Below are 13,725 nucleotides of genomic sequence, written 5' to 3' on the forward strand. Positions count from 1 at the left end.
GCCCAAATCACATTTTGAAGTATTTTGTGCCATTGGGATGACAAATGAGTGTTAAGATAATGTGATCCAACTCCAAAAATAAAATAAAACTTCCTGTCTTTCTCTCTTCCACTCTCTTACAAGAAATATCAGCCACTCTTCCATTTAAGGAAAAGTGAAGATTCATAACATTTGAAATGTGAGGGAATCCACCATATGATAACAAAATATATCTTGTTTAATGAAGAAGAACCTTAGTTATTGGTCAACTAATTTAATTCAAAATTCAAATAAATATTTAGATTTTTTGGAAGGCAGCTAAACAAACAAACAAGAAACAAAAAACCTTCTCATTATAAAAGATAAACAGGATTGGAAATGAATAGCATTCTAATTTACATAAAAATGCAGGTAGGCACTAATAGATTTATACTTGTGAATTTAGGTTATACATAGCACAGCAAATTGGATAAACACTATTTATTCATGTTTAAATGGAGTAATGTTAAATACCAAGATAGCCTGTAAGAAAGTACTCAAGAAATAGTCTTAAGGAAAAGAAGAGTTGTTTTTTTTTCTTTTGTTTTGTTTTGTTTTTAATCTATTCAGTGTGGATAATAGAGATGGGAGCATAGTCAAAGGTCTACATGGGTAAGCACCACAATGGAGTCCGCTCAGTGAGTGTGTGCATGGCACACTAGAAACACTGATTTTTTTTTTTAATTTCACAGATTAGGACAATAGATTTTTTTTTCATTAATGAAACAAATATATCAAGAAATATAAATTAAAATATATTTGCATTTGTAAAATAGATTAAGAATATTCAGGGTAATTTTCCAAATGGAATAGAACAGAGCACAGGAATATTGTTTTATCTTTTTTCCAGTTAAAGTCACATCATTGGAAATATTTGAGGGGCACTTATCTAAGAGATTTACATGTTAATGTTCGAACATTTCCAATATATATTAACAATAAATTAATAACAATTATCAATCAACTAATATGTGACAAATATTTTTCAGGCACCGTACAAGTTAAAGAGAAATTAATAGGATTTATATAAACCTGATCTTTCAGATCTTACACTCCTGTTCTTGAGCTCTGGGAATTTCTATTAAGAAACAGAAATATTAAACTCCGCCAATCTGACAGGACGATGAGCTAAACTGAACATCTGCATAGCAATAGCAAAGTCTTCCAAGTGAGTTGTAAAATGACAAAATGATTTGAACTCATCCAAACTAATGCTCTCTCCTGCTGTCAACTTCTCTCTTACATTTTTTCAATAGATGTCTTTATTTTCAGTGTTAGTGAAAAAAAGCAGCCACTCTGCAAAGTCTTCTTTTCTCATGAAACTCAAACCTTTAGAAAACTGAATGAATTCCATTTCTTGGACCTCCGTTTGTAAATTCTCCATAAATCTTCGAAATTCCCTATAATGAAGTTTTCTTTCTCCTCTTTTTCCAAAGAAATATATCTGAAGGGTTGTGGTAATTTCAGGTTCTTTCACTGTTGATTCCTGGCATTCTGTTTCATTAGCTGTTGTCGTCTTCAAATCATCTTGTTTACTTATGATCTTCTGTAGCTTAAAAAATTCCTTTTTCTCAACCATCTCATTACCATCTGCATCCAGCATTTTAAAAGCAACATGAAACCCAGTATGGGGTTTAGGGAGAATTGTAAGCAAGAAAAGATACTCAGTATACGAAATTGGTCCTTTATCACCAAGGTCTCTAAAAAAGGTTGATCCACAATGAGCTGGTTGGATTCCTGCCAGTATATCCTCGATATCCTTTTTTGTCAGCTTCTTCACTGAAGTTTTACGTTCCACTTGGTCAAACATTACTGAAAAGAGGAAGTCTCGTGGTGTCATATAATATTCTCCTTCATGTTCCAGTGAAGAGGGCCGTGAAAGTAGCAACAGGACAGGAGCTCTCCAACAATATTTTGGACACCGTCTTCAAGATCTTTGATGTGGATGGTGATGAATGTCTTAGTCATGGAGAGTTTCTCAGGGTTTTAAAAAACAGGATGCATCGAGGTTTATGGGTACCACAACAACAAAGTGTACAAGAATACTGGAAATGTGTAAAAAGAGAGAGCATTAAAGGAGTAAAAGAAGTCTGGAAACAAGCTGGATGAAATCTCTTTTAGAAAAAGATAATCTGGGAATCCTATTGCACCAGATGTCAGAATTGGGAATTTGTCTAAAATACTAGAATTTGTCTTCTTGATTTTCTTTGTAATATAAAGATGCCTTGTATTTCTGAATCAATAGTTTCTTAATAAAATTTTGTTAAAGAACTTAGTGAAAGTAGATACTGGATTCTGTCAGAAGGCCTAGAATTGAAGCAATGCTTTGTACTTTGATAAGACGGAAAACCTAATTATTCACTGATTTCTTAGACACAGTAGTACCACGTGCTCTTTGGAAGGGTGTCAACTTAGTACTTACAGAAAAAAATACTTGGTACATAAGGTCAATATCAAGTCCAGGAGTCCTGATGTTCCCAGTAGGGCAAATTAAATTAAAAACTTCTCGGGTTTTCTTATCTGTGTTCTCATATCTCATAAGCTTCTTGTGTATTTTATTACAGTTAGCTGTATATTAGTTGTCTTTTAAATGTGTAAATGTCAATATCTTATGTAGAAATAAAATATTTACTCAGATACAAAAAAAAAAAAAAAAGAAACAGAAATATTAAGGAGCCTGGGTGGCTCAGGGGGTTAAGCCTCTGCCTTCAGCTCAGGTCATGGTCTCAGGGTCCTGGGATCGAGCCCTGCATCAGGCTCTCTGCTCAGCGGGGAGCCTGCTTCCTCCTCTCTCTCTGCCTGCCTCTGCCTACTTATGATCTCTCTTTGTGTCAAATAAATAAATAAAATCTTAAAAAAAAAAAGAAAGAAACAGAGATATCCCAATGCAATTAGAACATATCATAATATTTAGTAACAAAGGTTTTTAAAAATTATTCAGATTCATTAATTCATTGACAATCATGAATTTATCAATGATAAGAAAATGGAATTCTTTTTTAAAAAGATTTTATTTATTTTATTTTAGAGAGAGAGCACATGCAGAAGCAGGGGGACAGGCAAAGGGAGAGGGGGAGAGAGAGAATCTCAAGCAAATTCCCCACTGAGCCCAGAGCCTGACCTGGGCTTGATTTCACAACCCTGAGATCATGACCTGAGCCAAAACCAAGAGTCTAGCACTCAACCAACTGAGCCACTGAGGTGCCCTAACAAACAGTGTTCTAAAGATAAGTAAGCTTATCTTCAAGGTATTTACAATTTTAAGTAGGTTAAGATTTAGGGAGAAAAATGAAAATGCGTTCTAAAAATTGAAAACTCCAGGGGTGCCTGGGTGAAGCATCTGCCTTTTGTTTTTGAAGATTTATTTATTCATTTGTCAGAGAGAGAGGGAGGGAAGAAGGGAGAGCACAAAGAGGGGGAGTGGCAGGCAGAGGGAGAAGCAGGCTCCCCACTGAGCAACGAGCCTGAAGCAGGACTGGATTCTAGGACCCTGGGATCATGACCTGAGCTAAAGGCAGACACAACTGACTGAGTCACCCAGGAGTCTCAAGGCGTCTGACTCTAGATTTCAGATCAGGTCATTGTCTAGAGTCATGAGCTTGAGCCCCAAGTAAATCTCCATGCTCAATGGGTTTGCTTGGCATTCTCTCTTTCTCTCTCCCTCTGCTCCTCTCTCTGCTTCCATGCATACACACACTCTCTCTCTAAAATAAGTAAAGAAAATCTTTCCAAAAAAATTGAAAACTTCAAAAACAAAAAGTTAAAGAAACATTTTTAGAGAAAACTATAAAGAGTATGAAATAGAGAGAAAAAAAGAATGATGAAGAACATGTTCGGGAGAAAATGTTTTGGCATTCATCATTAACCACATGCTGGCCATGAGTTTACACTACTTTATTCATTATGTAAATATATAATTTGAGGAAAGATATGAGAATGATACATTTTTTACGCCAATACGTTTTAAAAAAGGATATCCTATTGCAGTATAGAATAACAGTAAATAGAAGGCAAATCACATATAAAGATCACATTGTTACAAATTTAAACACTAAACAATTAATAGATTCTGTAGTGTTATCTTCATGCTGGAAGGATTACTGAATTATGAAAACATTAAAAAATGTCTACATGAAGAATTATTCTTTCAACTACTCTTTTTTTTCCAAGTGAAATAATAAGCCAACGTGTAAATGATATAAAAATTGGCAATGGTATATGACTTTGCTATAAGCAAAGGAAACAAGCAATGTAAGAGAACTCTAAAACCAGAAAACAGTTTTGGCATTCTAATGATTAGGAAATTTGAATGAAAATAATATCAACCATTAACCTTTGACTTCTAGTAAAAAATTATATTAACATTTTAAAATTATCTTTTCATCCTTTATTTTAGCCACTATCTCCTTAGATAGGACTTACAATAAACAGAGTTTTAAACAATGAGTTATACTATCAAAGTAATATAAAATCATATATGAGGAGAAAAAGAACAATGAGTGACAACAAGATTTAGATTGTGCATAAACTAAATTATATATTGCTGAAGAGTACTCTCCCACTATGACTCATTCCTATATGGAGTTAATAGGAACCATTTTTTACTTCTTCCTTTGTTTTAATTACACACACACACACACACACACACAATTTGTATTGGTATATGCTTTATTTATGTTAATTTTTTAAAGACTAAGAAAAATTACTTACAAATCTGTGTTGTATGAAAACTGTTCTTAATTATCACCATGTCTACATTCAAGTGAGGTAGGGTAGAGAAACATTAAGAAACTAGCCATTAATTCTATACTGATCAGGGTTTTTACAAATAATAGAAATCATTCTGCCTACCTAAATTAAAAAATCATTAAAAAGCAGTAGGTAACTCACTGAGTCAACACCAGCCAACGTGACATTGTGCATCAACTGTACTTCAATTAAAAAACAAGAATTATTGTAAAACTGATGTCAGGGTGCCTCTTCTTTCTCATACAGGAGTAGAAGCTGATATCTCTTAAAGCTTCTTTTATTCATGCTGTTCAGAGCCAATTCAAAGGCTCATGGAAGTGCATTTGATTGAAAGACCCTCAGTTACTTTCCCACATTTGAGATCTAAGGAATGCTGGAAAGTGAATTTCCATGCCTCTCATTTAGCTACAATACCACAATTACTTTCTCTATTCTGAAGTTTAAATATGATCAATACAATATATGTTAATTAATAAAGTAATGAGAAAGGAGAAAAAGATAGAAAAAGCAATTCATGTATACCAAATGTACATCACATCAAGAAAGAAAGCATGGTTTGTGATCATCGTTCTCACTTATGAATTTGGTTACAAGGCATATTTGGTGTTAATAACTACTTCAGTCAGATTCCTCTGATGACCCAGCAGGAACCTCAGTTACCTGCTTTTTATTTAACAGTCAGAGTGAACCAGACTTTCAATGCTAAGGAATATGTACACCAGTGTCTAATGTAGAATTTGCTTTAGTCTCCCATTGTTTTCTCTCATCATGGAAGTAATTTTAATTTTCTCAAATAAACTTTTTCCTTAGAGGATTAGCAACTATATTCCTCCTGATCACTAAAATCAACCACCTGAAACAACACAGTAAAACACTTTCTTTGCTTCAACAAGTGGTTCAAGAAACCTTAAATAGGTCATTTCCAAACCAATGACAATACTGAGGAAAATCATTACCAGATACTCGACTCTAAATGCCAAATCACAAACCTAGCTCCTCTGTTCATAAAGTCATACCATGTACACATATTAGATAAGAAATCATAGAAAATTCACTTATATACCATCTCTGCAAATTCTCTTCAGTGTGAAGGACTTAACTTCCAAGCATTGGAACTCATGGATTGAAAAAGGAGATCTTAAATATTTCCATGATAATAGAACAAGAGTTCAATACCACTATCCAAAATTAGCCTCTGTTGTACTCCGAAACTGTCTTGCCCTAGATACTGATTGCCCAGCAAGGAGAAGCTTGTATAAACAATGATGAAAAAAATGGTGCTTCTGTGTAAATCTAACAGGACAAATAGTGTCTAACATATATCTATTAAAAGAGAATTAACACTTTCATCATATAAATGAGGTGCAGCCATTTTGTTGCACTGATGTATTCCTAGGATTAGAGACTGGTTAAGTGGGTTGTGGGGAAATGTGCATCAGTTTGTTCCTTCTGTTTGTACTTCCTCATTCTAATCAGGTTCTTTTCTCCCTTTGCAGATCTCTTACATGCCCCTAAAATTCTAGGCTCTGCTTACTGAAAAGTCACAGTACTAAATCCCTGGTGCAGAGGCGTGGGGAGAGCAGTAAACTAGTTGGATTTTAAGTGTTACAATGACAGAAGATGATGGGAGGGTTAGTCAAAAGAACTTGCTCATAGGTCGTCCTTCACCCTGCAGAGTCTCCTGTGTCTTGTGAACTTGTAAGAGAACAGACAAGGTACAGGGAACATAGAGGTGAACAGGGGAGTCTCATGTCAGTACTGCTTTGGTCAATAAATGTAGCAGCTGTACCACTGCATGTAAGCATGGGGCCGTAGCTGGTACCACGGGATCTTACTGGCATGAGAAGGATGCCACAGGCCATATCTGAGAGGCAAAAAGTTGTCCTAGGAAGCCTGCAACACCAGTATTATTTTCATGATACTATAAATGAAGAAGTTTGTCAACATTAGGTAAGCCAAGAGCTGAGGTGTGGTCAGTGTTAATTTTAAAGCTTCAAAGGAGGTTAATGCTTCTGAAGACCACAAAATGGGCTCGGAGGTGGTATCTGGGAGGGGGCACACAGAGGCTTCTTAAGGGCAGCAAAAATGGGCATCCATTGCTTGCAGTAGTCAGTTACCCTTAAATACTTATGCAACTGCTTTCTTTATTTTGGAGAGAGGGATGAACAAAGTAGTCTCACCCAAAGAGTCTCACCGCATTTAGGGATGAACTTTTGCACTCAAATGCTCTACCACTGAGCTATCCCTCAACACTTGGTGTGAATTCTGAATGTTCTGAGATATGCGTGTCTTAAGTAGGTTAAGAGTTGTTTGCACCCATTGAAATTTAAATTGGGATGTTTTATGGCCTCATTCAGCTAGGGTCTTTGGGAGAATGAAGTGGTCTATAAGAGCACCCAGATTAGTGTGGCTACAAGATAAAATATCATCAATATACTGAACAGGAGTGGAGACTTAAGTAAAGGCTACAGAGTCCAAGTTGGCTTTTAGGACTTGGAAAATAGCACAGGACAATCACAATATCCCTGTGGTATGTGGCTGCATAGTAAGTGTCTCCTCCTTAATATAAACTTAAAGAGAGTTGAGGTAAGAACATTATCTGGATTAGGTACCACAGTGTGGCAAAGAATCACAAAAGAGTTTATGGCTCTTAGGTCTTGCAAAAAATCCACTTAGGTTCCCATCTGAGTCAAATTTACTATTTTTCTTTCCCAGCCATACTGGAGTGTTAAAGGATGAGGAAGTGAAGCCAAGCACAGGCTGTTTCATGAGTCTGCTGTGGGTTTAATTCCTCACTCTCAGGGGAAAGGGTATTAAGTTACTGATGGAAAGGGTTTATCCTTTTTCCAAGTTATGCTTATGGACTCTGCATATATTAACGATCGAAATTCATTTGTATGTGTGGCTCAGAGACTAATTGGGACATTTTTTAAAGATTCACCCTCTTCAGAGGAATTTAAATCAAGATGAATTTCCAGTAAGGGAATTTCCAGTAAGGAAATTTCCAGTAAGAAACTTGGGATTTGGTCTGAGGGCTGGGAAATAAAAATGCCTTTCTTATGACATTTTATAGTGGCATTAAACTTGAATAACAAATCTCTAACAAAGAGGTTTGCTGGTGAGGAGCTGGACACTAGGAAGAGTCATGATTGGTAAAGGGGGCCTATAAAGATGGGGGAGCTGATATAGAAGCCTTGGAATATGTTGTCCAGTGAGTCCAACAGCTTCAAAAGAATCAGAGGTGACAGGTAGAGGTAAGTCCTCTGAATGCATGGTGAAGTTACATCAAAGTTAATTAAAAATTCCATTCCCAATTCTCTGCTTTAAGTTTAATGGTAGGCCCTGGGATAGTACTGAGGATTGGCTAACTCTGACAACTGGTGGAGAATTGTCTGACAGGAAGAGAAAAACAGATACTCTGGGTCTGCTGGAACCTACAGGGTTGTTTTTTAAACTTTTCCTTCTCTTAACTGAAGGACAATTATTCTTCTGACATCCTGGTGGGGTTTTTTTTTTTTAATTATTTATTTATTTATTAAATAATATCTACAAATACCTGGAAGCAAATAAGAAGGGCTTTTTTTTTTTTTGAACTTTGAGTTGTTCTTGGAGTTATGTTTTGGTTTCTCTAGAGATTCCAATTGCAAAGCAAGAATTGTTGATTTAAACTCTCTTATTTCTGTATTCCCGCAAGCAATACTCAAAACAATTGAGTAGCCGTTTTTATTATGACATATAGGCTGCCTGGTCCACCCAACTACATTATATTGAATTTGTATCTTTTTATCAGGAAGAAAGAAAAAAATTACCTACTAAGATGTAAATCAAAAGCTTCCTATGTTCTGGAGCTTCAGGGTTTAGTGAAGTATGTCTTTAAAAAGTCAGTATAATGGGGCGCCTGGGTGACTCGGTGGGTTAAAGCCTCTGCCTTTGGCTCAGGTCATGATCTCAGGGTCCTGGGATTGAGCCCTGCATTGAATCCGGCTCCCTGCAGGGAGCCTGCTTCCTCCTCCCTCTCTGCCTGCCTCTCTGCCTACTTGTGATCTCTGTATGTCAGATAAATAAATAAAATCTTAAAAAAAAAAGAAGTTAAAAAGAAAAGTCAGTATAATGCATCCAGTAAAGATCTTTAGATGCTCTCCTTTTTTCTGAGGATACAATTCAAACTTAGACCAATTCACTTTAGGGGAGAAAGCCTCTACTATTGCTCCTGTCAGTGCTTGAATATCTGCTTCCAGCTGAGCCATTCCCTGGTCATTTGCAGGAGGACTTGGGAGAACTTCTGGCATCTGTTTTCTCTCCCAGTGGGCTGTTCAGCATGTCTGAAACTACAGTATAATCATGAGAGGAAGAAGAATTTTTAGCAGCAGCCAAGCAACCTATGTGGAGGGTTATGAATGACCATTAATATTTCTGATTTCTCTCTAAATTTGGTAGGATCTTCTGAAAGTGGAGGTAAAGGGGCAGTGTAATTGGATAGGTCTGCTGTGTCCAAGGTATGTGAATTCTTTCTGTAGTGAGTGTCCAGGGTATATTTACAAAGGATTTGACATAGGAAGGCCTGATGCTGAGGGCCTGAATACAGAGGCCTGGAAAGTTGGAGGAGCAGTAGGGGACAGTAAAACAAGTCTCACCACCTGTCCCAAGTACTCTGACTAAATTGACTTCCTGACATTTGCTTTTCCATAAATAACCTCTATACCCCAGACCTAGCAGTCTGGCTGGAGTGTTTTTTGTAAATCTTGTAGGGAAACGGAAGTTAAACTGATAGCTATGTGTTTAAGGAATTTTCTGGGGAAACTGGAGGAATTTGGATAGTAAGGGAATTTATTGAAGAATGGGGGTTGGATTTTGAGAAGGGGGTTTAAGACTTGGGGCTCTGAGATCTAAAAGATCTGGAGGCTCAAAGACAAGGAATGGAGATAAAGGATTACATAAGATGATGGAAAAGGGGAGTTTATGCTGATAAGGACTTTAAGATTTATTCCAAAATTACTTTCTGTTCCTTCCTCGTGTTAAAGAAATCCCTGAAGCTGGCCATTATACTCCTTCATGTCCTTTTTTCAATTTGTTCTTCCTAGAAATACCAATAAGACAGCTGTTTAGGATGAGAACTCCCTAATTTTTTTAAATATAGAATTTTTTTAATTCAAAATTTCCATCATCTGGCCATTGAGGAGTGGGATCTCAATTAGCATATTTACTCTAATAGCAACTCAATCTAATAACTCTTTACATGGAAATACCCAGAAGGAAATTTCCAGGCTAAGAATAAGTCTTTACCATGGACACAAGTTGGGTCTTGACCCAAAAATTAACTCCCAGAGTCTAAGAAAGGAAGGACTTTTGTTGTCACAGGCAATAAGAATTGTGGAGTAAAAATGGTATTGCTCATTTCTCATGGGAACATGAGATGCCTCCAACCATAAAGAACTGTAGATTGATGACATCAGGCAGACATTACAGGAATGGGACTTTTCCAGCACTAACAAAGCAAGGAAGGTTAGGACAACAAACATCCCTTATGGAGTGCGGCTCCTCATCACAAACTCTCCTGAAAGCTGGCATGGCCAGACAAAGAGAATATTGTTTGTGATTTCTTATCACAGAATCCCAGTCTATTCAACTGGCTACCAAATGCACAACAGTATATGTACCTCCTGGATGACAGAGATCAGACAGAATATTCTCACTGGTCACAAAGCTAAGCTCTCAAGGTAGAGAATGAGTGACAGGACAGCCTCACCCTAGTTTTCCTTGCGGGACCCACAGCAAAGCTTGTCTAAATACACATTGGTCTGGAGAGAAAGTATGAACTCACTAGTTGGGGAAGCTGGTTGGAACAGGCTTATAGGACCTATGTATGTGTTTTACCCTATGGTTTTCTTCCTTAGGATAAATGACTGAAAAGGCAGAGACAAAGGAACACACTGACTATCTCTGCGAGGAGAGGGATCAATAGAAAACAAGAGTACTCATAACAAATCAATGTTGCTCTACCCAAGGAAATAAGTCACACCAATGTTTTGTCTGGTTAATTTAAATTTAGAAAAGAAAAGGACTCCCATCAATTTCTCTTCTACCAGGCTCCACAGGCAGAGATCTGGGATACTGATGTGGTAAGAATTCTGACCTTCTGGTGGCTCTTGTCAGAGGTCCCAGAATCTTTCAGGTGCCACAGCCCCAGAGCAAGCAGTATCCAGCCAGTGAAGAGCCCCATGTTGGGTGTCAAAGCTGTAGGGGTGGAAGACTTCCACTCCTCATTTCTTTGGCTGGCCTAACGATTAAAATGACACAAGTCAGGTTAAAAGGAGAAAAACAAATTTCATTTCATATGTACAAGAGCTCATAGAAATATGAAACTCAAGAACGTGACCAAAGGAGGCAGCTTTTATACTTTTTAAACAAAGAAACAATTATTTGTGAAGATTTGACAAAGGTGTTTGGACAGGGGGGGCAAAGTAATAAAGAAGTAACAAAGTTTGTTTAGGTAGACTTTTCAGCCCTGACTTCCCTTTCTCTGGTGATAAGGATGCCTTCCACCCACTAGATACAGACGTGCCCTTCGCAGGGGCAATTTATTTCCTGCTTTCAGGAGTACAAAAGAGGGTCTGAGTGTTTTTGTACTGTTTCTTAAGTAATTTAAATTGAAAATACTCAATATGCCAAAGTAGTATACTTCAGGGTGGCCTGCCTGTAATCTCATCATGGAAATATATAAAATAATATAGTACTGAAAAAAATGGATAAAACCTTGACAAAGAGAATGAAAGAGAACATCTGAAGACAAGTCAGCATATATATGGACAGTTGAGTATTAAAGGATGGACATTTTATGAAATGGTTCTGGATCAATTGAATATCCATATGATATTTTAAAATCTCATAATCATAACCACACACCATATCCTAACTCTGACCTCACATTTCCTACAAGACAGTCCCAGATGGATTGTAGATTCAAAAGTAAAAGTTAAAAATAATAAAGCCTGCAGAAGATTTTAAAAGCTTGCATTATGTATATTTGTTGTTGTTATTGTTAAACACGCCAAAACACTATCTATTAAAGAAGAGATTGATAATTTATGCTATGTTAAGACAATGAACCTTAAATAATCATAATTAACATTGACATGGAAGAGAAAAACAAGCCAAAAGTGGAAAAATTTATTTGAAATGCATTTGACCAACAAAGGACTCATATCCAGAATATATAAATAAGACATTCAAATCAATAAGAAAAATGAAAGAAAAATAATTTAAAATTTGGTTAAAAGTATTAATAGGAATTTCACAAGAGAATTCAAATAGGCAACACATTTATGCAAACAGCCTTTAATTTATATACCTATATCCTGTGATATATCCTATCACTCAGCAATTGTATTCCTGTGTGTATAACAGTATATAACATATATATATGTTTATAAGTATATACAAATACATATCAATCAGTTGAGTGCACACACACATATACACAGTTACCAAAGGAGAAGCACAAGAAAATCTTCATAGCAGCATTAACTGTAAAGTAGAAACAGGTTAAAGGCTCATCAGTAGTAATATATATGAATAAATTGTGGTGAATTCATATGATGGACAAGTTTATACAAAACAAGAATTGACAAAGTAGTGTTATATTTCACAAAATGAATGTATTGAATAAGCGTATTGTCAAGCAAAAGAAACTAGATTCAAAATAGTATCCACTGTGATTCCATATGTCCAAGTTCAAAATAATGTAAATCCAAAGTTTGATATGAATTTCTTTGTCTGTGCATCTGTGGCATACATTGCATCAGAGAACCCATTATCTTATCTTCAGCTTCTCCCCAGGCATAAGTTCCATTTGCAAGCATCTAAAATGTCTATTCCTGACACAATATTCAAGATTTAGTCACCATGAAGGTAGAAAGTGAAGAAGAAAGACCTAAAAGCCTATTCCCTTCCTTACGGAGACCTCCTAGAATCTGTGCACATCATGCACATCAAAACAAATTTTGCTATAAGGGAGCTCAGAAATGTACTTTTCTTTTATGTGATAATATATGATTTAACCATTAACCCTTCCATTTCTTTAGAATACTATAGATGCATGGAAACAATTAGTGGGTATTTTGTACAGCTATCAATTCCTAACCAAGTATATCACTTTGGTCAGCAAATATTTGTGTATGTCCCTTCCCAGACATATAAAATATTCACCCCTTCCCCAAGGAAACCATTTTCAAATTCCCAGATATTTACTTCATTCTAAAGTTCAAGAAATTTGGATAATTATTGGACCTTTCCATCAGATATGTTTGTAGATCCTGATTAACAAATAGAGATATTGCTAAAAAAATCTGACTAAGGGAAAAAGAGAAAACATAAAACAATACATAATAAAAGATACTGAAAGGAAAATAACTATTGAAATAAAATTAATTTTATAGTAATTTTGAGACTTTTTTACAAATATGTAGGAAAACCTAAAGGAATTGTGAGAATTTCCTAGAGAAATGCGTTTTTCTAAAATTAACCTCATTAAAGATTGAAAATTTCAGCTCCTGAATTTTCCCTGGAGATGTTAAGAAAGTCACTAAGAAACTGGGAAAACTGGGAAACCCCTGGGAAAAGCAAACGGTCATATTCGTATTTCAAAATAATCTACAAAACCTCAAAGGCCAGAGAGTCTCAGTGTATTATAAATTGTTCCTAAACATAATATTTGATACCTAAACCTAAGAAAGAAAGAAGAAAAATTTTAAGCTAATATCACTTACACATATTGACAAAAATTCCATTTATAATGTAAATAAGTAGAATCTTATGGCACAGTAAGAAAATGATATATGAAGAAGAAGTAAAAATCATTTCCAGAATTCAAATTTGTCTCAGGATTAGGATTCCTGTTTATATAACTGTATTAGTATAATACACTATACTAAATACTTAAAGAAAATCACATAAATATTT

At 35.8% G+C, this 13,725-nt stretch overlaps 1 pseudogene across 1 annotated transcript; it reads right to left on the reverse strand.

Moving 5' to 3' along the window:
- Positions 1-1,112: 1,112 nt before the first annotated feature.
- Positions 1,113-1,882, reverse strand: LOC111144579 (annotated as a pseudogene). Its single transcript, XR_002640413.1, has one exon. The product of XR_002640413.1 is annotated as a calcium uptake protein 2, mitochondrial pseudogene (transcript).
- Positions 1,883-13,725: the final 11,843 nt, after the last annotated feature.

This window comes from Enhydra lutris, unplaced genomic scaffold (genome assembly GCF_002288905.1).
Source record: "Enhydra lutris kenyoni isolate GAN:26980312 unplaced genomic scaffold, ASM228890v2 scaffoldscaffold11, whole genome shotgun sequence".
NCBI classification, from domain to species: Eukaryota; Metazoa; Chordata; class Mammalia; order Carnivora; family Mustelidae; genus Enhydra; species Enhydra lutris.